A 22,433-nucleotide genomic window follows, 5' to 3' on the forward strand; every position below is an offset into this window, starting at 1 on the left:
AGGTGCAGGCTCCTTTACAACTGTGGAATCAGCAAGATAAGCACTGGCTCAATGAGTCATCTGAAGCATTTGAGCACTGCGTGCAAGGTGCATGACTGTAGAAACACTAAGCTGTTGTGGTAAGCAAGCTCAGTAAGCCAAGCTGGCAATCTAAAGCATTGCCATTACAATGATAATTTCCCATTCTGGGTTGTGATAAGGTTTGTGTGTGCATATGTGTGCATGGGTGTGAGTGAGTGAGTGTTGTTGACATTACCATAGAAAAGCTCTGGATTTGACAAGGGTTGCAGTCAGTTAACAATGCCAGGCATTTAGACTTTCATAATTCTTAATCTTTATTTCAGAAAATGCTATTTTTATTAACCCCACCATTTCATGGAAAATCCAGGAGCACTGTCTGGTTAAGTGACTTGAAGGAAGAACCCTATACCATTGACTACAGGAAGCTTCTCATGAAGAGCTAAGAACATTTATCTTCTGCACAGAGCACCAGACCTTCATTAATTTTTTCAATTTTGCATAAGTTACTGAGGATTACAGTCAGTCAGTAATGATACATATTAGAGTTTCATGGTTCTCATTGTTTTGAAAATGCATGTTGATGAAAATTCTGTGTTAATTTTATAAGAGAATTAATACAGTCTGCCACGTATTTGTCTGTAATTTAATAAAACACCTCTGATTTTTACTTATATTCATGCCCCGCCCCCTTCTTTCACTTCTGTTTTTATTGTAAATAGGTTCATAGATATTTACTAGACTAATGACTACAAGGCCCTTTTTAAGCCTAGCCCTGCATTCCAATCACTGAGGATTACAGTATTAGATTGTCATGGTTCTTATTGTCTAGAAAATGTGTGTCCATGCAAAACTTTTTTTTCTATTAAATCTTTATGTGAAGTAGAGTTGCCCAGCACTTAAGGATGCAGTCAAAAGTGCAGTGTTTGAATCTTTTCCCTTTCATTTACCTATTGTGTAACTTTTGAACAAGTCACTTAACTAAACAGTGTTCCAGGGTTGCCTATAGGAAGGGACACTTTGTCCAGTGGGTTTACCTAGTTATCAAATACATAAAATAATATTTAAAATGTTCCCTTTATGAGCATCTGCCCCATTAATTTTGGTTTTGCCCAGAATTTGCAAGGAAAGAAGTGGAGATGTATTTTGTCTGTTGCTTGTAAAATGTGTGGCTTTCTTATAAACTGCTGTGGATTACAGTGACTAAATAATTCTAGGCATGTGTGAGTTTCACACTTTGCATCCTTCTGAAACTGCTTGCTAATGCAACGCTTATTATTCTAGAAGCAATCTAATTCTCTGCCATTTAGCACACAGAATTAAATCTGACTTGTTAATCATCTGCTTTCTGCTCCAAGGGTACAGAGTTTGAATCTTTCTACTTTTATTTGCCTACAGGGTGACCTTGAACGAGTCATTTAACCAGACAGGGCAACTGACAATATGGGCTGGGCTGCTTAACATTGTTCTGACCAGCTTACTACAACAAATTATGAATGCATAACATTCTGTGTACATAAAATAAATACTTAAAAACTGTTTTTGCTTTGTCTCTGATTTATTTGTGAGCTAAGATGTTAAGAGGGCAGATTGTAAATTTCTTACCGCAATGATGCAAGATGCATTTCTGGATCATGCTTATTAATGAGTTTATTCATCCCCTTGATCTCAGACTTTTGATGTACACGGTCCTACTGGAGTTTGCAGATGATGGTGTGAGTGTCTATATAAACTTGGTCCTGCCAAGTAAGACTAAAATCAGTACTAAACATCAGCACCTAAATGATGGTGTGGCACTTTGTATGTTTACATCTTTTTCAGTATACATGTTCCATTACAAATTCATGTTAATATACAACTCATACAATTATTTCCCCTTCAGCTACACAGAGGTTTCATGAATGATCACTATAATGTCCACCTGAATGAATCTATTATGAGTAAATGAACAAAAACATTTTTATTACTTTCCTTTTATCTTGTTACTATGTTTCTAACTTGCTTTGGTTCTGCAGTTATGCTTAAAGGTTATTATCTCTGCAGGAGAAAAAAAGCCTATGATAGAATTGCAAATTCAGTCTAAAATTTCATAGTACTTTTTTTTCAGACAACTGTCAGTTAATCAAATTAATCTGAAATTGTGACAGTTTTATGGTGAAAGCAAGCAAAAATGCAACTGAGCAGCAATAACCCAGTTATCATGAGGTTCATCCAGAGAATACAATAATAAATTTAGAACATAGTAATAACTTTTAAAGCCACCTAATATGTCCCTTAAGTCTTTTCTAATGTGTGTTATCTTCATGTTTATTGCTTTAATATTACTTCCACAAATGATATGCTTCAGAGCCTTGAGATCTGATAGACAATCTAACAATAATAGAGGAAAAGTTAGACTACGGTAACAGTAAACCAATAATTATTACTAATTTACTGATACATGCCTTCATGCAGATGAAACTTTTTAAAAGATATTACCAAGTTAAATATTCAAGGTCAATTTTCCTTTCATAAAAAAATACAGAGTATGTGGTTATATCTTTTTAAAAGGTGTAATTGTGAATTCTTGTTCTCAGTGCCAGGAGGAGGAAAAAAAAAAATCAATCCATGCCCATTTTGAAACAGCAGATAATAAACAGCAATAAAGGGTTTATATCAATGGGACTATGCAATGTTCCATACATAGCCATAATCAGAGTATTTTGCTACATAATTGCTGAGCTTGTCTTTTATTAGAATGTGTGTTGACCTGAATACTAAACAGGTTATGAGAGATGCAAAACATATGAAGAATGCAGTGAGGCCTGCAAATATGTCACAAAATAATTCAGTTTCTTTTTCAAATGAATTTAAAGATGAATTTATTAAACTGCATAAACATGATAAGCAAATTGAAAGTATACATACTGTAAGAGTACAGTAAATATTGATAATTCAACCTTTAAATAAAATACTTGTTTTACTTAAATATTAAATTTTTAATACTTTTCTATTGAATGCACTTTTACTATGTTTGTCAAAATCTGTTAGGTGCTGGGATATTTATTAAGACACAGATTAATTTATTTTTGACTAGAATGTTTCATTAAAGCCAGAGGAAAAACATATCTAGGCTGGAGATTCACAGCTAACCTATCTTCTTCCTTGCATTTTGAGCAAGCAATGGTTAATTATAAATGGATATGGAAGGAAAGAAGTAATTAAACCAACTTCTGAAGAAAAGGCAGGTAAAAAATATTTGCAATAGTGTCTCTTGCAAAATGCATATGATACTATAAACAACACAATTGAAATTTTGCAGTTTGATGATAGTTGCTTTATTTTATTTTATTTGTGCCTTAGTCCATATTATTTCAACTGTAATTGCTAAAATAATAAAAGGTAAGCTCATAACCAAGTGTGTTTATCATTGTATCCATACACCACTCAGAACACACACTCATGCACACACAGGTATGCACACACATCTCTGAATATGTATTCATCAATCCATGTAGATGTCCGTCACTTGTTTATATACTTATGTGCCATGCCCATTAGAGATTTGCTGTTTACTATCAATTTAATAACTGAAACAAATCAATAATATACATGTAATCTGTTATGAAATGGCATGTCATTGATATATTTGAAATTTTCAGAAAAGTAGGATACATGATTAAAAAAAGACATTCTGGATTCCCCTCTAAATCTTAATTTAAACTGGAAATTATGGTGAACTTTGATCAAAATAAAAATTCCATGTCAAGTTGTATGAAAAACATTCAGCAAAAATTGACTTGGATAGTTACTTTACTGCAAGGCTAATAGAAATGATTGTGCTTGTTGCATAAAAGAAAGAGTGCGTTGGTGTGTTTATTGTGCAAAGCTTTCCAAACTGTTATAATTATAAAGACTATGGTATCTTTGGAATATCAAGACTGCAGGCTATGAGTAGGATCTCTGGAATTTCAAGACTGCAGGAATGCATTTGGGAATTTACACTATGTCTGCGGTTGTGTCACCTGGTGGTTTACCCATACTCTGATATAAACTGACTTGGCAAAAATGGGAGCACAGCTGTACCCACACATAATTGCTGCAGGGTGCTTCTTAGCCTCCACATAAATGTTGGAATAGTGTAAAAGAATGTTTTAAAATCACTTTTGTGCTGGCAAAACTAGGTGTGTGTTTGTTTAGGTTGGAACTTACAGAATTAGGTCTTGCTGTTTTTTATTTATTTATTTATTTAACATTTGTTGACCGGGAATGTCCGACTAGGTTCCACAGATCCTGTTTTCAGTGGAGGCCCGGGGAGAAATGCTCCAGAAGCATGTCTTTAGAATGTGGGAGGAAACCGGAGTACCCGGAGGAAACCCACACGAACGCAGGGAGAACATGCAAACTCCACACAGAAGGCACCCCAGCCAAGAATCGAACTGGAGAACCTCTTGCTGTGAGGCAACAGCATTAACCGCTGTACCACTGCACTGCCCATGTTGCAATAGGAAACTGAGTCTGTGTAGCTAAAACCTTATTAACAAAATGTTATTTTGCCTCCGACACTGGCTAAACCGGTTTGTGAGAAGTGCATTCTCTGAGTAGTCACACAGTATGTCCCACAAGTGAAACCAGCAGAATAAAAGTTAAGAAAGCATGACCCCCATAGCTGTAGCCACAAAGGCATAGACAGTCTATACTGTGAAAAAATCTTCATGTCATTAATGGTTTAACACAAATCATGAGAAAATAAAGTTGTATTATGTGTGCTCTTTGCATAACGTCTTTTCATGCTTTTCTTTCTGCACCAACATGGATTTGTTTCAAAAATGATTTAGTCCTTTCTGCTGGTTCAGAGCTGTAACCGGTATTAGTTTTTATATGCCTGGTTATATGTTTGTCACCATTTTATATACTTTAAAGATACAGAGAATTGGACATCTGAAGGGTTTAAAAATGTTAAGCTTTGTGGTACTACTTATTATCACAACAACTTAGCGAACCGAAAAGGAAAAGTACATTTTGTGTAATAAAATTAGCATTCTGTTCCCAAGTGAATTGTGTGGTATTGGTTTATGTCACAGAAGAACAGTCAACTTGAAGTAATGGCACTTTTATGCTTGTAAATGCTTTCAGACATTTCATTAGGCAGTACTGAATACTTACTAAAGTCTTACCTTTCTATTATGGTTTTGTCTGGCAGGATAGCTCAGCCCACCACTTAGTCCAATAACTACTTATAGTATCAGTCAAGCAAACATTATTTAAGATTATTTCCATGACTGTGTCAGTCACATTTCAAATTATATATGCTGAGATCGGTCTACTAATTTTAAAAACGTGCAATGTATAGCTGATAGCATGCGGAAAATGTAGTTGGCTGAAATGATAAGGTACAAGTAAGCATTACTGAAAGAATAAATGCATCATATTTCATATTCCTAAGTTTTCAACAGATTTGCAAAAGTGATGTATGAAATACAATTCCTTGTAGTTTAATAGACCTATAATCATGATTTTAGTAGATTTGTTGATACAAGAAGTAAATACAGTTTTTCTTTTGAAAAAAACGATTTGGACAGAAGATGCTAACACTTCCATACTGCTTATCTTTATTTCCTGCTCTGTTGCTTATGAAGACATTCTCTGCTTAACAATTTATCATTTCAAATGTCTCCTCATGCATTTATCTTCTCTTTGACTTGCTTGTATACCATAATAATATAATCCATACCTTATATCCATTCACTATTGCTGACCTTTAGAAAGACAGCCTAATTGACTCCCACATCCCTCACTTGGAGATCCCTTTTTGGAGTGAAGGGTATCTCTATATTAGGACTCTCAGTAAAGAATCCATGTCTTTGGCAGATGCCATCTGTCTTTTCATTAACTATCACCCCCACACCTACATTGCTGTTGCAATTAATGAAAATCCTACAGCTGAAGAGGCAAATGGGTGTTGACAGTAGGCAATTACAAGGAAAAGTCGCCACTATTGGGAATTAAATGTTTATTTCTCAAAAGTGTAAATTATGAAAAGCAAATTCAAAAATTCAGGATAAATGTAAAAGGAAACTGAAAGCTACATTCAACTGTGTGAGCAGTATATTTGTTTAAAATTGCATCAGGATAACACTGACAATGCTTATAATACATTTTGTCTATCAAGAAGGATTACTGCAAACAGCTTTTGTTAAGATATAAATCACTAAACCAGATACAGTGACAAAACTATATCTGGTGGCTGGAAAATGGTTATATCTATAAAGTAGCTGTGATCCTTTTAAAGTTGGTTTTGTGAATAACAGGAACAAAGCATCTCACAATTGGATCAAGTTTATTACAACAATGACAAAAGTCAGTGCTGCTTAAAGTGTCATCTAGAAATGAAACAAGAATAGATTTTATATATATATATATATATATATATATATATATATATATATATATATATACCCTTTAAATAGCAAAGAAATGTTAGAAGCAATGTTTCATATGTAGGGCTTCTTCAGAAAAACCTGAAAGATAAAACAATCAAATTAATATAGAAGCAAAGGAGAATAAAAGGTACATATGGCAGGAGTTTTGCGTGTATCACGGGGCAAGATGCAATGAAAGCTAAATAGAGGTCAGATGGGAAGTGAAGGGTATAACTGCAAGTACAAAATGGCTTGAAAATTCCAGGGGAGGTAGTAGAAGGGATATAATTAACAAGTATATTGCAGTATGAAAGTATTTTGCAGAAATGTTAGAACTTTAAATTCTTTGGGTGCACTCTTCACTGTTCATTTATGCTGAGTCAATCTCCTCAAAAACTGCATTTTTTTATAATTTATTGGGTGCCTTGCTGACTATCAGTTTATCTACCCATGGCAAAGTCTGTGTCAACATTTACATAATTATTAAAAGTTTTCCATTATTAATAACAAGCAGGTCAGCTGCATATTTTTCATAATACATATCCTATTTACTTTCATTCTAATTCCAGTTCTCGACCCAAAGCATCACACTCCCAAAGCCTATTTCTTGCAATTTATTGTAAGGCGTTATCCTTCTAGTCAAATCTTATGTTTTGCTCTACTTCCCATCCTTAGCCTCCACTGGGCTACATTAACCACCAAACCCCATCTTCAACCCAATTTCCAGTTGCACCTTGTTAATGCCCATGTACTTTGCTTACATTTCCCTTCTCTTGCCAGCATATTGATGTCTATCATGTTAGCTTTTCACCACTTCCTTCTAGCTTGTCTTAGGTTATGAGACCCCACTATAGATGTTAATCTCTAAATTTGATCAACTATTATCCTTTTCATTTATAGGTCTGTAACCATCAAAGTCAGTGGTGAGTCCTTCCTTGTGGAGTGGGATGACTACAGCAGTTCCTAACAATTCAGGTATGAATCTGGTGAAGAGGATGATCCTGAACTGGGTTCCTAGTGAGTCTGTAGGTCTCTGCTTGGGGCCGACAAGAAAGTATCCTGACATATTACATGGAGCTAATGTTCTAGTCCTTTGACATGTATGGGGGCATGCTAATATTAAAGGGAAATTTAGCAGAAGATAAATGTATAATTTGAACTACATTTATGTATATATTTGACCATATCTTTTAGGGATGACTATGCATTTTGTTATATATTAGGTCAGTGCACTTCTATCTACTGCTTCTGTGGCTCCTGACAATAGTCAAAAAAGGTTGTGTTGCTCTCCTTTACATAGGTGTCAATTTACATTTCATACTTTGTTCTCAGGCCATGCTTTTAATGGGAACAATGTGCTTACTCAGTTAACAGATATAAAAATAGGTCAATAAATAGAAATATTGTAAATTCTGTTTATTATTACAGAAAATGCATTTATTACTTGTATTGTAAGGTTTACTCTTACACTTAGCATTGTATTGCTGTGTAATGGTTACTAATGCCTAAATGCAGGCATAAGTTCATAGGTTTATAGGAATATACTAGGCTAATGACATCTAGGGCCTTTATAAGCCTAGCCATGCAACCCAACCCAATTGTGTCCCTATGTATCATAGGCTATGTGGGGGATATGTCAGTTTGGACATTACTCTGCCTCTCTCTATCAGACAAATGGCCAGACTCCAGGTTATTTTCTGATTTATCATTCATTGGTCAAGGTTACACTTAAATAGGGTTAGGGATGGGCTTTTTTTTTCACATGGACAGGGAGCCTGTTCCAGAGTATGGAAATCCTCTGAGACACATATCTGTCTCCCCAACATATCTTATTTATGTGACATGCACAATTTCAATCCTTAGATCTAGTGGTTCTGATGCTGTTCATTTTTTTGCATGTGCAAAATGTCCATCAGAGCTTTATCCAAGATTCCTTGTATGCCAGGTATAGATCAGCTCTCAGTAACCAGTAAGAGACTGAGTACAGAGATAAGGCTTTAAGGTGATCCATATAGGACGATGTGTTTATACCCTGTATTCTCTTGGTAAGGAACTTTGTGGACATTCCAACTGTTGCATGTGTCTGGTCAGGTACATGTCAAAGTGGACATTATACTCATTGATGGGTCTGATAAGGGGTGAATAAAGTGGCACTAGGATTTTCCTGGACCTGGATGCCATGCCCTAATTTCTAAGTTACTAATTAAGTTAAGCTAATAATGCTGCAGCCACCACTGTATTGCTCTTAAGCCTTTGAATTGGCTCAAATTGCCTCACTGCCTAGATGTAAAACAGGTTATCTTCACACACAACAATATTGACAAAGTCAATGACTGCACCACTTTTACTCCTATTCTCCATTCCTGTCATCCTAACAGACTATTTCAATCAATGAGCAACATCTGCTCAGCATATATAAACTCCACAAATCCATTATCCAAAGCATATGCTCATACTGTATTGCTAAAAAATGGAATTATGTCCCTCTGCAAATTAAATCTACCTCTAATCTCTACAATTTCAAACTCATACTAAAAGGCTACTTAGGAAACATCCTGGGATATCATTGTTGTCCATTAAGGCTGTATTTTTGGCCTTAGCGAATGACAGCAAGACCTGCCCTCTCTTAATAGTTGAGGGTAGGTTATGCTAATAAGCATTTTATGGGGGAGGCTGTAAGGGAGTGGGAGGAAGTTGAGCTGAATGTGTCAGCCAGCAGTTTCACTATGTCGCTCTGCTCAGTGAAGGTGGCATCATTGACCAGCAGTTTGGCAGACAGATGTGTGCTTTCTTTGAGGTTTTGGACATAGCTTTAGAAGGCTGTGTGGTTATCTTTAGCCAGTAATGCTATGCTTATTTGCATGAGTATAGAAATTGTCCATGAACATAACAATGTGTGAAACTAAGGTATTGGGGGAGTGCTTACAGTTCAATAGGTCATCAGCTAGGTATAATAGATTTGCCCTTCAATATACTCATAACTACAGAAGGGTATGAAGATAGATCAATTTTCATCCTCATATTGAATATTACTGAGTAGTTGTCAGATGTTACCAGTTACTGGGCAACTACAGGTATAGAGCACAAAAGGGTTATATCTCTGAGGATTAGATCCAGTATTAATGTGCCGTAAATAAGGATTTGAACTAGGTGCTCCACAAAGATTGCTTTTATGAAATTTAGGAAGCATTAGGCATACTTTGTGGTACCACAGAACTTCTAGTTATAGGAAAGAAAGCTGAAATCTCCCAGTAGAATAGTATTTGGTTCAATGGGCAATGGGAAGGATGTCTGAATTATATGGATATGCCCAGTGAGCTACTGGTGAGATGGAGGAAGTCCTGCCATTGGCTCTGATATGGTAAAGTTGTTTATTTATGGTGAATGGAATATGGAGGAGACCAGTCTCATTGTCCTGCCTTATAAATCCTAATGTGACTTGGTGTGTTTTATCTCCATCTCATTTGTTTTAAATCCAAATGTTACTGTAAATGAGGTAGTAATCTTGGCTGATGGCCTTATGAAAGACTTACTTCCTTCACCTCTTTTTCTGAAGGGAGTCATGATTACTCACTCTGATCTCATACTCTTGGTCATTTCATATAGGTTCTTTTGTCATTCACTGAATTCCTTTATATGTATGTTTCCTGTTGCATCACTGCCAGTGGTGACTTTTTTCCTTGTTCTTGGATGAAGGAAAATGAACGGAAAAAAGGAAGAGAACAATGTTATTTTAAATAATTAAGTTCTGATCCTGATACATCTTAGGGAAAGTGAGGGTTTGAAACCTCTGAATGCTACTGGAAATTAGGTAGGTTTCTGAACTGCATTCATTTTTAAAATAGATCTTACTTACTCCATCTTCCTCCTCCTTATCTGCCTTCTGACTCTTTTTTCATGAGAGTTCATCACAATAACTTCGTCCTTGTATGAAGAATAGGTAGGAAGTCTTGCTTACTTGCTCAGATGTTACCATCCTGGTCATGTCACAAAGTTTCTTTTGTCATACACTACATTCTTACAGTTACGTTTGTCCTGTTGCATACCTACCATTACTAGAGCTGAGTTCTCTGGGTGTTCTTGATTGAAGAGAAGAAAGGGGAAATGGTATGAACAAAAACAGGCCAACAACCTACCTAAGCTCAGAACTAGATACACATATGGGATAGTAAGATTTTGAAATGTCTGAATAGTATCACCGATGAAGTAATACTCTGTGATACATTCATTCTTAAAATTTGATATCTTGGCTCATTGATGCACTGACTGTCCACCTCCAAATCTTGGCTCATTGATGCACTGACTGTCCACCTCCAAACTTGATGTCCATCTCCCCTGTCACTGTTGTTCATCTCCCTTGTCACTGTTGTTCCTTAAGAATTAATTACACTACCTTTTCCTTATAGGAAGGAAGAAGTCATGTTTGTCTCCATACCTCTCAACTGTCCAGATTTTCTCAGAATGCCTGTATTTTTACCCCATATTTTTGTTCTGTTCCTCATAAATTTTTGTTTTTTCTGGCAAATCGTTGATAACTGATTTCAATAAATAATGAACAATATTTGCATTTTCTACTCCATAACATTTGGAAAATGCATGCTAGATTATGCATGCTAGATTATAAGAGCAACATTGAAAAAAATCGTCCATATTTGTGGGCCTTTGTCCCCCCATTATTTTTTACTTTGTTCAGAGTTCTTACACTAAACGTTTGAGAGGTAAGTTGTTTCTGCCGTTATCATCACCCTTATTTTTTCCATTAGTTTCATTTATTATTCACTTCATCAATTTTTCTAAGTTTGTTTTCCCTGCAACATCCTTGTCCTCCAGTGCAGTTTTTCCCCTTCCTCTTCTTGAGAAGTAGAAGGAAATGGAAAAGAGGGCTGAGTTCTTGTACAATCTCATTCATGTTGCCCATTAATAATAATGTTTAGGTTATGTTTAAAGTAACTGTGCCAATACAAGATAGAAAGAGTCACTAAGGAAAATATAATACTAGCACATGAACATTTGTTGCGATAAAAGTGCATTTACTTCTGTCAACAATTGTTGAGATGAATTCATGCCACGTGCAAATCCTAAAAATATCTACACCAAACTCAGCAGCTATGTGGATGTTGCTACTCATTTATCTGAATACAGTCAAAACTTTAGGCCCACTGTTCTTCAGTGCTTTTCATTTAGTAAGTAATTCCGTAGCTCCAAAGGTGTCTTGTTATGTTATGGCATAAGTGGGAAAGATAAGGCATGTATGTATATGGTTGTATTGATGAAATATTTACAATGAGCTTCTGTAAAGTACATTGTGCATTTATTTATTTATGTTATATATTGATTCATTTTGCATTTTGTTACTGGGAAAGTCTGAAAGGGCTCAGGAAAAAAAATAAATCAGTGGTAGCCTGGAAAGAAAAGCTCCAGTGCAAAGTATAGAATTATTGAATTGCGTAATCCATTATATAAATACGTATATAAAAAATAAAATACAGAAGAAATACAATAACATGAATAGGAGATAAATTTGAATAAGCACTGTGGAATGTTGCAATTAAAATAATAGTAAAAGATATTTTGAAATAATGTACAAAAACAGACATCAGCTGATAAGTGAAAAGATTGCAATGTGGGAGGAGTGAAAGTATTGATGTGTTTGGGAATAAGACGTCTTAAACTAAGAAATGTAATATGATGTGTGTTAGGAGTATTGAGAGAGTGAAGGAAATGAGAGTGGTGAATAGAAAAGTGCATGTGTTTTATAGTATCTGGATAAGCAGGTAAGAGGAAATATTAGATTTAAAAAGAGGATATATCAGATTTAAATTACTATAAGGAATGATAGGTGAATGAACTTTAATAACAATATCTGCCTAGCATTCTAGCTAATTCCAGGGACTTGATATTAATATGTGTGTGTGTGTGTATGTGTGTGTGTGTATCTGTGTGTGTATTTTCTGTGCACATAAAGACACACACACACACACACACATATATATATATATATATATATATATATATAGATAGATAGATATAGGTATATTGAAATTATATTAATGTTTGTCCCTGTCCATTCAATAGACACACATCACACCAAATGACATTTGACGACCTTTATTAATCTTCTATAAACATGATTCCATAAACATAACTTTATTGACTTATCACATCATAAACATGAATATAGCTGTTAACTAGGGTAGAATGACCTCACTAAAGAAAGTGATTAACTGTCTGTAATAAATCTGAGGATTTTTATCCAGACCTTTGCTGTTTCTTTCACATTTCTGGTGTGGTTATTAGTTGGAATCTTATTCATTTAATTTTTGTCAGCGATGATTCCTTACCCAGTTACACTCACCTAAAACCCATTAAGCCCCTCCCTAAACTCACCTAATTTCCTCCCAATCATCCTGCTTTCCTATTTAGCCCTTTCTTCCCCCACGGACTAGCTTTCTTCCCTTACCCTCTTAAATTCATTACTATTTCTACATAACCCCCATCTGAAGATGTCCCTGGACAAATTGGTTTGTTACCAAACCTCATTTGTGTTGTTGTTTTATCCCTACTTCAGTTATTAGACACACTGATTGGTAGCTCCTTTTTCAGAATGTCAGCACTACACCAGCTGCTAACCTGACTGATGCTGAGTCCATAGCAACAATAAGCAAAATTTAGTTTTGTATGTAAAGACTATTCTACATCATTTGTACTATGGCTAAATTATCATTATGCCTTTAGATTATAACTCATAGTTTTACTGCAGTACTTTATTCCCCAGCACGTGCACTCCAGCTAACCCCCAGCTTCTGTCTAGGACTACAGTTATAGCTCATTTTACCTTTACGGCCCTGGAATTATTCCCCCATGGTTGGGAGCATATCAGCAGTGAGTCAGAGGGGGGGGGGGGGTAGAATGCAGCAGCCAGCAGCATATCTTTGTATTTATGCCTTAAATGAGCAGAGCCATTATGTCAATTAGTTCTTGATCCCCTTCAGTACTGTGAATGGCAATCTGTTTCATGCTGAAAGCACCATTACTATCACAAGGAATATATCCAATTGTGAGCCAAAACCCCCTCTCTCAGTGGGTGTGCATCAAAAAGCTGTCCACACCACACACCGTAACTCCTCCCATGGCCACAATACAGTTCATTCAAATGTAACTTATCATCTTAAATAATACAACTGAAGCCATATGCAGTACACTAAATGTTGCTGTGACATCTGATGGGAAGAATTAGTCAGCTAATTGCAACTAGGGAGTGGTAGTTAAAGTATGTTTAAAAAAAAATAAGAAATCAGCTGAAGGAGGCTAAGCTATATTCCATGTCTATGATTTTGCCTAAATAAATGCATTTAGCAGGGAACACTTAGTAATGAATACTTTCTGTGCAAATAGTGTATTTCTGTTGCTCTATCGAAAACAGGTATAAAATAGTCATTTTGATCTAGCACATTCATCATTTTAATTTCATTCATGAAATTGGTTAAAATTAATTTTTACTTCACTTTTTGTAAAATTTCTCTGGCTTTGAGAATGTTAAGAATGGGCAGGACTCTCTGACTGGAAAGTCAAAACAAATATTGTAAATCCTTGCAAGAGAAACTGTACTGTGAGGTATGTGTTTTCTATAAATAACATGGTTCTTTTTCATAAGTCACTATTTGAAATAAAAAACTTCATCTGGTAAATAGGAAATAATGCAATGCATCATTTTCATTTTGTTCATAAATTTTAATTTGATTATTTAATTACTGATTTTGACTATAGCTATCTTCTTAATTGAGGTTTAACAGAATTGTTTAAATGTAGAGTAGTCTAAGTAGGAGAGGGGCATGAAATAGAGTGGATAAAATGTTAGTTTCATACCCAGGAGAAAGATGGCCTAGTTAAGTTCTTTAGAATTCATCCAAATAACACATGGTGATGTGTTGATTCTTGAATTATCAAATGACCCTGACTAACTTTTGATTTGGTGATGAATTTATCAGTAAAATATCTTATCATTTAATCTAAAAGATATTCAGACATGCCTGATAACCAGCTGAAACGTTAAGTGGATAAACGGTTAATGCAACAGGGCTAGACTGTATGCAATTCTGACAAAATACACAGAGTTCTGAAGCATTCTGTTAGACTTTTCTTTTTTACATCCCCACAGGATTGAGCTATCAACCCATTCATTCCATGGTATTCCAGGTTCTACAATAGCTGCTCTGAGAGGAAGCTTGCCTTCACATGCTGAATTACCCTCAGTTTACATCATGTCTTGTACGTGGCAGAGCTGCCTCACTAAACATGTGCTCGAGTAGCCACCTAGTACTCCTGCTAGGTCTCACCCATGTAGCAAAGTGGGGCATCCTTCTGTATCCCAAGAGGATGTGCCAGCAGCAACCACTCACTTTCCTCCTCTCTTGCCTGTAAGTGCCCAGACTGCCATTAGGTCATTTATAACATATACAAGGCTTTTTCCATCTATGACATGGACTGGCTTGCTGTTAGACTTTTTAAGGTGTTTTTGTAAGGGGGCTCTCTACATCCCAGGACATGGGGGGACTGTGCCTCCACATCCCTACAAGTTGTATTAATAACTCCAAAGTTATTGGACCTTACTCCACAGTATCTCAAGAGTCAGTATACATTCCCACTATTTGCACTTAAATTTCTTGTTGTCCCAATGATCACAATTAAGCAGCTCATACGTTCATTCCATTAAAGAAAAGTTTAAGAAGATACTCTTGTATATGAAAAATGGAAATATCCGGTACAATTCTTTTTATGAATTGTCAGATTTATGATTTCTGACAGGAAAGGAGTAAGATACCTGTGTTAATCCTTTCACTATTCATAGATTCACATGGGTGCCATAGCTCAAGTCTCTCAAGCATAAGACTGCTTCCTTAATCTGTACATAGCCTGCAAAGCCATGATACTTTGGGCTATTTTGCATCCCTATATTCAAAGTAAAGAATCTAGAAAAATAGTGTGCTATATTTTTGTGAGGTTGCATGTGCTTTGTAGATAGGAAAAGGCACATTACCTTGCATTCTAGAATGTTTTACGTGAAATACTACAAAAAAAATTAATGTACAGAGTCATTGCTATATGCCATTCCATCCTTTTGTTTCATGACTGACAATTACATCTGCATTCCTGGCACTGAGCCATATATTTTCACACTGGATGTAAGACTCTACCAGTAGTGGGTATCACTTTTCACATGGCTTGTATTTCATGGATAAGATGTAAAAACACTATCAAGGACTGAAGATTATCATGCTTTGGAACATGAAGACTGCGTATCTATCGGTTACAGATAATATCCATTCAGCCTTGAGGGAGTTTGACCTACAAAGTGTGTCAGAATGACTTGCTGCTGAGTTTGATGCATCTTCGAAGAAAATAAACACATCTTGAGAGTGCTTTGTGTTCTCTCCTCAAAATACTTAATTGCTTTCTCATGTGCAAAAGAACAGCAGTGTCAGTTGAAGAAACTGACTAGTGACAGTCATTACACTGGATGGCAGTCTGTAGTGGGAAAGTGAAGAATGGACTAATAAGAATGTGTAATCAGGGATACAAGCAGCAGAAATGAGAAGCTTTCTCAAGGAAGATGTGTTCACTTTCTGTAACAAAATGAAGGATTTGGCAAAACACCAGAGTATAACTGCTTTTCGCTTAATGTGGCAGGAGTGATGTAAAGTGTTTTAGGCACATTGTGATGATGCACCTGCATGATCCTTGCTGTAGGTGTACCAGACATATCTGTCTAGAAAGATGTCCTATTGCGCATGCATGATACAAAGATGAATTTATATTTTGCAGTTTGCCTGGGAGTGCTTGAAGATCTAATAGTTGGAGATGGAGACAGTCTGGTCTACTCTGTTCAGCTTGCCACTGCAAACCTTCTAATGGGAAGCAGTTTAGAATGTAATGACAGTAGCGATGATGATGAGAAGGAGGACGATGGTGACGACAGTGACATTCTTGTACATTTCTGAAGCTTTTGGGAGGGCAATTGCCTACAAGATAAACTTATACTGCACTCCTAGATTCAAAGATGATGGAGAAACTGCAAAATAGTAATGCTACTCTTTTATAGCACAGCATTTAAAAAGAATGAGAATTTGTAGAAAATTTGTGCTTTTTAGGCCTCAAGTTTCAACTGATTTATTCAGCTATTTTTTTAATTTTATATAAATTTTCTGAAGAAAAGTTACAGTTACAATTTAAATTTAAGTGGTATGTTTTGCAATTGTTGCAGTATGAACATTCTTTTTGTATATTTATTTATTTGTAGAGTGGATAGGTGTGCTGGTTTGAGGCCCCTTTTCACGTACAACCTGGTGCAAAGGCACCAAATAGTTTTGAAGAGTGGGAAATTAATGCAATGACAGCAATCAGGATCACACGACAAACATACATGGTGTCCTAATTGGAATTTTGACCTTAATTTGACTCTACTAATAAAAGGTCAGTACTTCTACACTGCTTTAAGATTTATATAAAAAAACATGAGGAGATGACTTTTGAATAATCCATTTATACAAAAAATTTTGTGTGAGCTATTAACACTACAAGCAGCAAATCAGACATGATAAAATAAGTCTGCACATTGTAAAAAAAATGCTTACAATAATTAAATGATAGAAAGTGTAACTTTTTCCAACAAATACATATTTTAGCTTTGATTTTATCAAATTATACAAAGGATGAAACATTTACTGAGTTTATCAGTCAGCAAAATGTGATGTATTGGTTTGTAGACAACAAAATGGCAGAAAGTTGAGTGTATTGTATAGTACCCTATAAGGCTCATGCACATAGGATGATATGTGAATTGTTTTGCTTAGGCAGTTGCTGCCATTAAAGGGATATATTGCTTATCTGAAAGCTTCAGCGTGCATGTACAGTGATTTGATTGCCTAAGTTGCATATTATTGTTATTGAAATCAGAGCTGAATTATGGTCAAATGGGGTACTTGGCAGGGTGATATCTTACTATAAAACACTGTTTAAATATGTCAGTGTACATACTATTTTCTTTTGTACTTTTACAGTGATTACAAAACTTTATATTTAATGTAAAACTATTATTTCAGATTTTACAGCAAAAAACATGGACAGTCATTTGCAAAACAGAGTCTTGCACTGAAAGCAGATGTACTATGAACACCAGTAACTTCTCTTTGATTGAAACTCATGTTTGTTGAAAATCCATCTGGCAACCCAATAAACTACATGCCAAATGCCAGGAATTGATCAAATAGCATAAAGAGAGCACTTATTAGTAGCTATGTGAAGGGTACAGGAATTTAAAAGATACATTTGCAATGTGTTAACTAACCAACAGATTGGGACAGCCACTGGATGTAAGTTCTGGGGCAGCCCAGGAGCACTGTCTGATGAAATGAGTATGTCAGAGTCACACGGTAGATAAATGAAGGCTGAGGGAATCAAACACTTCACTACAGCAGCAGCTCATAGCCTTAAGTGCAAAATTGACTGTTGTAGCGCAACACAGTGGATCTCACACCAATGTGCCGACAAAAAAAAAAACAAGGTTTATTACAAATGTTTTCACAGATAAAATATGAACATTGAACTTTTTGACATCATGCTGTCCAGTTTCATAGCCAAATAAGTATTGCCAATAGTCAACAAAACAAGGAAACAAAGTATTGTATCCCAGGAGCATTGCTCATATATTGATGACCCCATTTACCACAGCTCAGAGCCTTAAATGCCAGACAATTCTAATTAATTTTAATTGCATTTCCTCAATAACAGCAACTATTAAGCTCTAATGCCTAGTATTACTGAATGACAGACTGCTGTTCTCAGTGATTTATTAGAAAATGAAGAACTTAATGAAGATCTAGCAGTTAGTACAGTGGACTAATGCTCTAAGCTCATAATAAGCTGCTTCCTGTAGTCAAGGGTACACAGTTTGATTCTTTCTTGCTACGTTTGTCTAATTAACCTGCCCATGTTTCTAGAACAGACCAAAAGAAGAAGAAAAAAGAAAGGAAGATAAAGAGAATATGTATTTTCTGATGAAGGATAACTATGAAACTTACATTACTCATGAACTATAATCGCTTTCCCCTAGTGATTTATCCCAGAAAGGATGATCATCTTGGAGGCAAAGGTGCTTGTGTTCTGCATCTTGGAGGTAGGCATTGAAAGCAATGTATACATGCACACACACATGCATACATACATACACACACACACACACACACACACACACACACACACACACACACTTGAACAGATACATATTGGTACAGAATCTTACTCCCATTCATAATGCATACTTGTAAAATATACAACTGTAACAATAGTTTTTGAAAGTGATATAAATACTTTAAAGTATGTTGAGCTACTTTAAAGTATGTTGAGCTATCTGCGGTGGTGCAGCAGTAGCGTTGTTGCCTCACAGCAAGTGGTTCTTCCATTTGAGCCTCGGCTGGAGTGCAGGGAGTGCCTTTAGTGTGGAGTCTGCATGTCAAAATCTACTGCCAATCACTAGTGGACCGGAGTTACGCTGTGGCGACCCCTAACCGGGAAAAGCCGAAAGACAACAACAACAACAAAGTATGTCGAGCTACAGGCAGCAGGACACATTTCTTACCTTTAAATTTTGCTTATTATACATAACTGAAACCTATGGGTCAGATTAAACTCTGCTATGTAAATTAAAACAAAGATTACAAAGTATTGTTTCAAGCTGTGTCAGTTCAGTAAACTAACTTATCGGGAAAATCTTTATGTGAAATTATGTTCTCAGTTAAGCAATTTCATACCATGCAGGCATTGAACCAATGCTCTAAAGAATGCAGTGTACTCGGACACAGTGACTTATGTAGTCACAAAGACAATGACTTATGCAGTCAAAAATATCCTCATAGCCATTGATAATGAGTGAAACATTTGCAGAGCCCATGCTTCACAAATTCTTGTAGTACAAAATGTAAACCTTAGTATGTCTCTGAAAAGTCTCTGTGGTAAGTACAGGGAGGGCTGTACGTACCTTTGTATCCACAGGGAATAGAAGTACAAGCATCTGTGAGGGCCGTACATACTCAGCAAGACCCTTACAATATCCCTGCCTACTCTGAACCTATCAAATATCTCCTGATTGTCAATATTATAATGGATTATTCTTTGCTGCTATTTCATACCTTCTTGGCTGGTGAGCTTCACTGGATGCCAACAGACTGATCTCAGCTAAGACAAGTAGCTCATACAAGGAAATAGCAAGGCTAACAGCAAGTAACAGCATCATTGCGAATTGCAGATTAGATTGACTAGGTCAGACTTTGCTTTTTATAATGAATTTGTGAACAGCACATTAATGCATGAAAATTTGTCTAGAAATCACAAGTAGGTGGGAGAAGTCCTCATTAGCATATACCATTTTACATCATCTTTAATTCACTGCTCATTATGACTTAATTTGCTTAAACTCATTCTTGGCCATCGTATTAGCAAAATTGATCTCTTTGAATCACTCTTTTGCTGCTGAAATGCTTAGACAGTGCAGATAGCCTTTATTCATTTGCTTAATTACAATGAATACCACCCTTAAAGTTTAAGCATATATATATATATATATATATATATATATATATATATATATATATATATATATATATAGATAGATAGATAGATAGATATAAGATGGTATTTTGAATTCACACATAAAAAGAAAATGTACTTCTGGATATATAAAGTGATAACGTTATTGTTTTTATATATTATAGCACAAAAAGAAACTTAAAAATTAAGCCATTAGGCAGAGATGTTCCCTTTTTATTTTTTTATTTTAACTTTGTTGACTGATTACGTGTACTGGTCCATGGACCATTTTGTCTGCCATGACAGGAGTATAGTTGTACAATTCTTTACAGAGACAGTAATTAAAGGTCTGCAATATAGATAATTTTGAAATGAATGTAGAATATTTAGTTAATAATTCATAAACTACTTCACATCAAATTTTGAAATGATTATGATCATTTAAATCTCATACAATGTAAGGTTATACACCAAGCTGCATGGCAAAAATATTGTCTTATATAGTTGCAAAGATTGAATATTTCATATAATGTACACTGCAGACAATTCATAGGAGTAGCTTACTTTTGTCGATGACAAGTTACTATGTATAATGTTATTAATACATTTTTTGTAAAGCACACAGTAGGATAGTAGAGTTATAATCCAGGCCTATCTATATTTTTTAGTGGAGACTGGATATTGTTTGGTAATTTTAGAACTGAGAGTTGGACAAAAAACTAAGAAGATGGAGATCATGAGCCTTTCACAGGAAAAAGGGGGATGATTAGGTGGCTTTGCTTGTCTTAAACATTTTCTAGGTGCCATATTCAATTTATTCATAGGTTACCTATAACTTACCTGTTTCCAGATTAACCATTCACTGGTGCAGTTCTTGGCCTGTTACCTGCATAGATGAACTGAACTGCTAATTTACATTCAAGGTTAGCACTTCTGGACACGTAGTGAAGGATGGGATATAGCTGTTGTCCAGGAATAGAAATGTTTGCAGATTCTTCTTATGTGCTTTTATAATCTTGAGCTCATTGGGTAGGTGTTTCCATTTAGAAGGTACTGTTTTACTTGAGCCTGTTTTCCAAGTCGATATTCCAATGAATGGCCAATGTGGGCTCAATACATTATTTTCTTGGTTCCTGAAAGTACAAGGAATACTTTTGACTAATAGTGTGCTTTCAAGAGTTGGGAAGAAACTATTACATAAAATTTTAAAGAGAAGTGAGGATAAAAGAGCAATAGAATAACCTGTCATGCAGACTTTTCTGACTTTTTGTAGAGCTAGACAGTGGTATTCCAGTAGAGCTGATAGGCTGACACAACTTCATAGAGAGCGAATTGCTTGAATTGTTTTGCGTTGAAAGGAGTAGAGGGAGGTAATGACAGTCTGCTTACATCTAGCTATGAAGACATTATTTGCCCCGGCCTGCCTGACTTCTCTTATTAGGTGATGGGAGATTGAACAGGCAGCCTCAAGTTGAGTTCTAACTTTTGCGATGGTAGAGTCACTGAAGGTTTTAAATGTCAGAGTAGGTTTTACAGTTCACAAAAGATATGCATTTCCACTGAAGGCTCATTCTTTGGTATATATATATATATATATATATATATATATATATATATATATATGTTGAAGAGGACACTTTGATACCTTGTACCAGTTGCTGAAGACCATAGCCTCTGGTTTAGTTATTAGTAAGCCACAGGTATAGAGAAGAGAAATCATTTTGAAGCACAGTGTCGACACATGAGGAGGATGGACCTTTCTGTGAAGGATTATGCCATCAGCATAAAGGGTAAAATAAGAAGGAAGGATAGCTATTGTTATGCCATCGTTAAATAGAGACAGTAATATGAGATCATGTAACAGAACCTTGTGGGACTCCAACTGAAAATGTGCCTGTGTAGGTGTCTAGTTTTCCTTTCTGTACCACAAAGGTTCTGCTACTTACGTATATTTTAAAACATTTAACTATACTGTCAAACAATCTTAGATTCCTTATTTTTGTGGTGGTGCTGAATTTTCTGCACTTAGACTCTCTAGAGGTGAAGGAAGATGGCACCAGCCAATCATGTTTCCCTAAGGAAGCGAATATTCCATCTGTAATTATGTATATCGCATTTAATGAGTTGTGTCCACTGTGAAGACTGTGTTGTGAATTACTTAGCAGGCTGTATTTACTAAGGTATGAGCAGACCTGCTCATAAATTATTATTTTTTTTTTTCAAATGCCTTTGTGGCTAGGCAGAAGATGGATATAGATCAGTATGCACGTGTAGAGGAGGCTGTATCAGTTTAGGGAATCAAAACTGAAATTTATTATTTGAACTAGGGTAGAATTCTGTCTGTGGTGATAGAAATGATTCTGATGTGTATATATTTTTGTCCAGTTTTTATGTATATATTACAGAGTTTACAGAAGTGTTTCTGAAGTTGAA

Source organism: Protopterus annectens, chromosome 8.part1, assembly GCF_019279795.1.
Source record: "Protopterus annectens isolate FY-2018-M chromosome 8.part1, PAN1.0, whole genome shotgun sequence".
Lineage (NCBI taxonomy): Eukaryota > Metazoa > Chordata > Ceratodontiformes > Protopteridae > Protopterus > Protopterus annectens.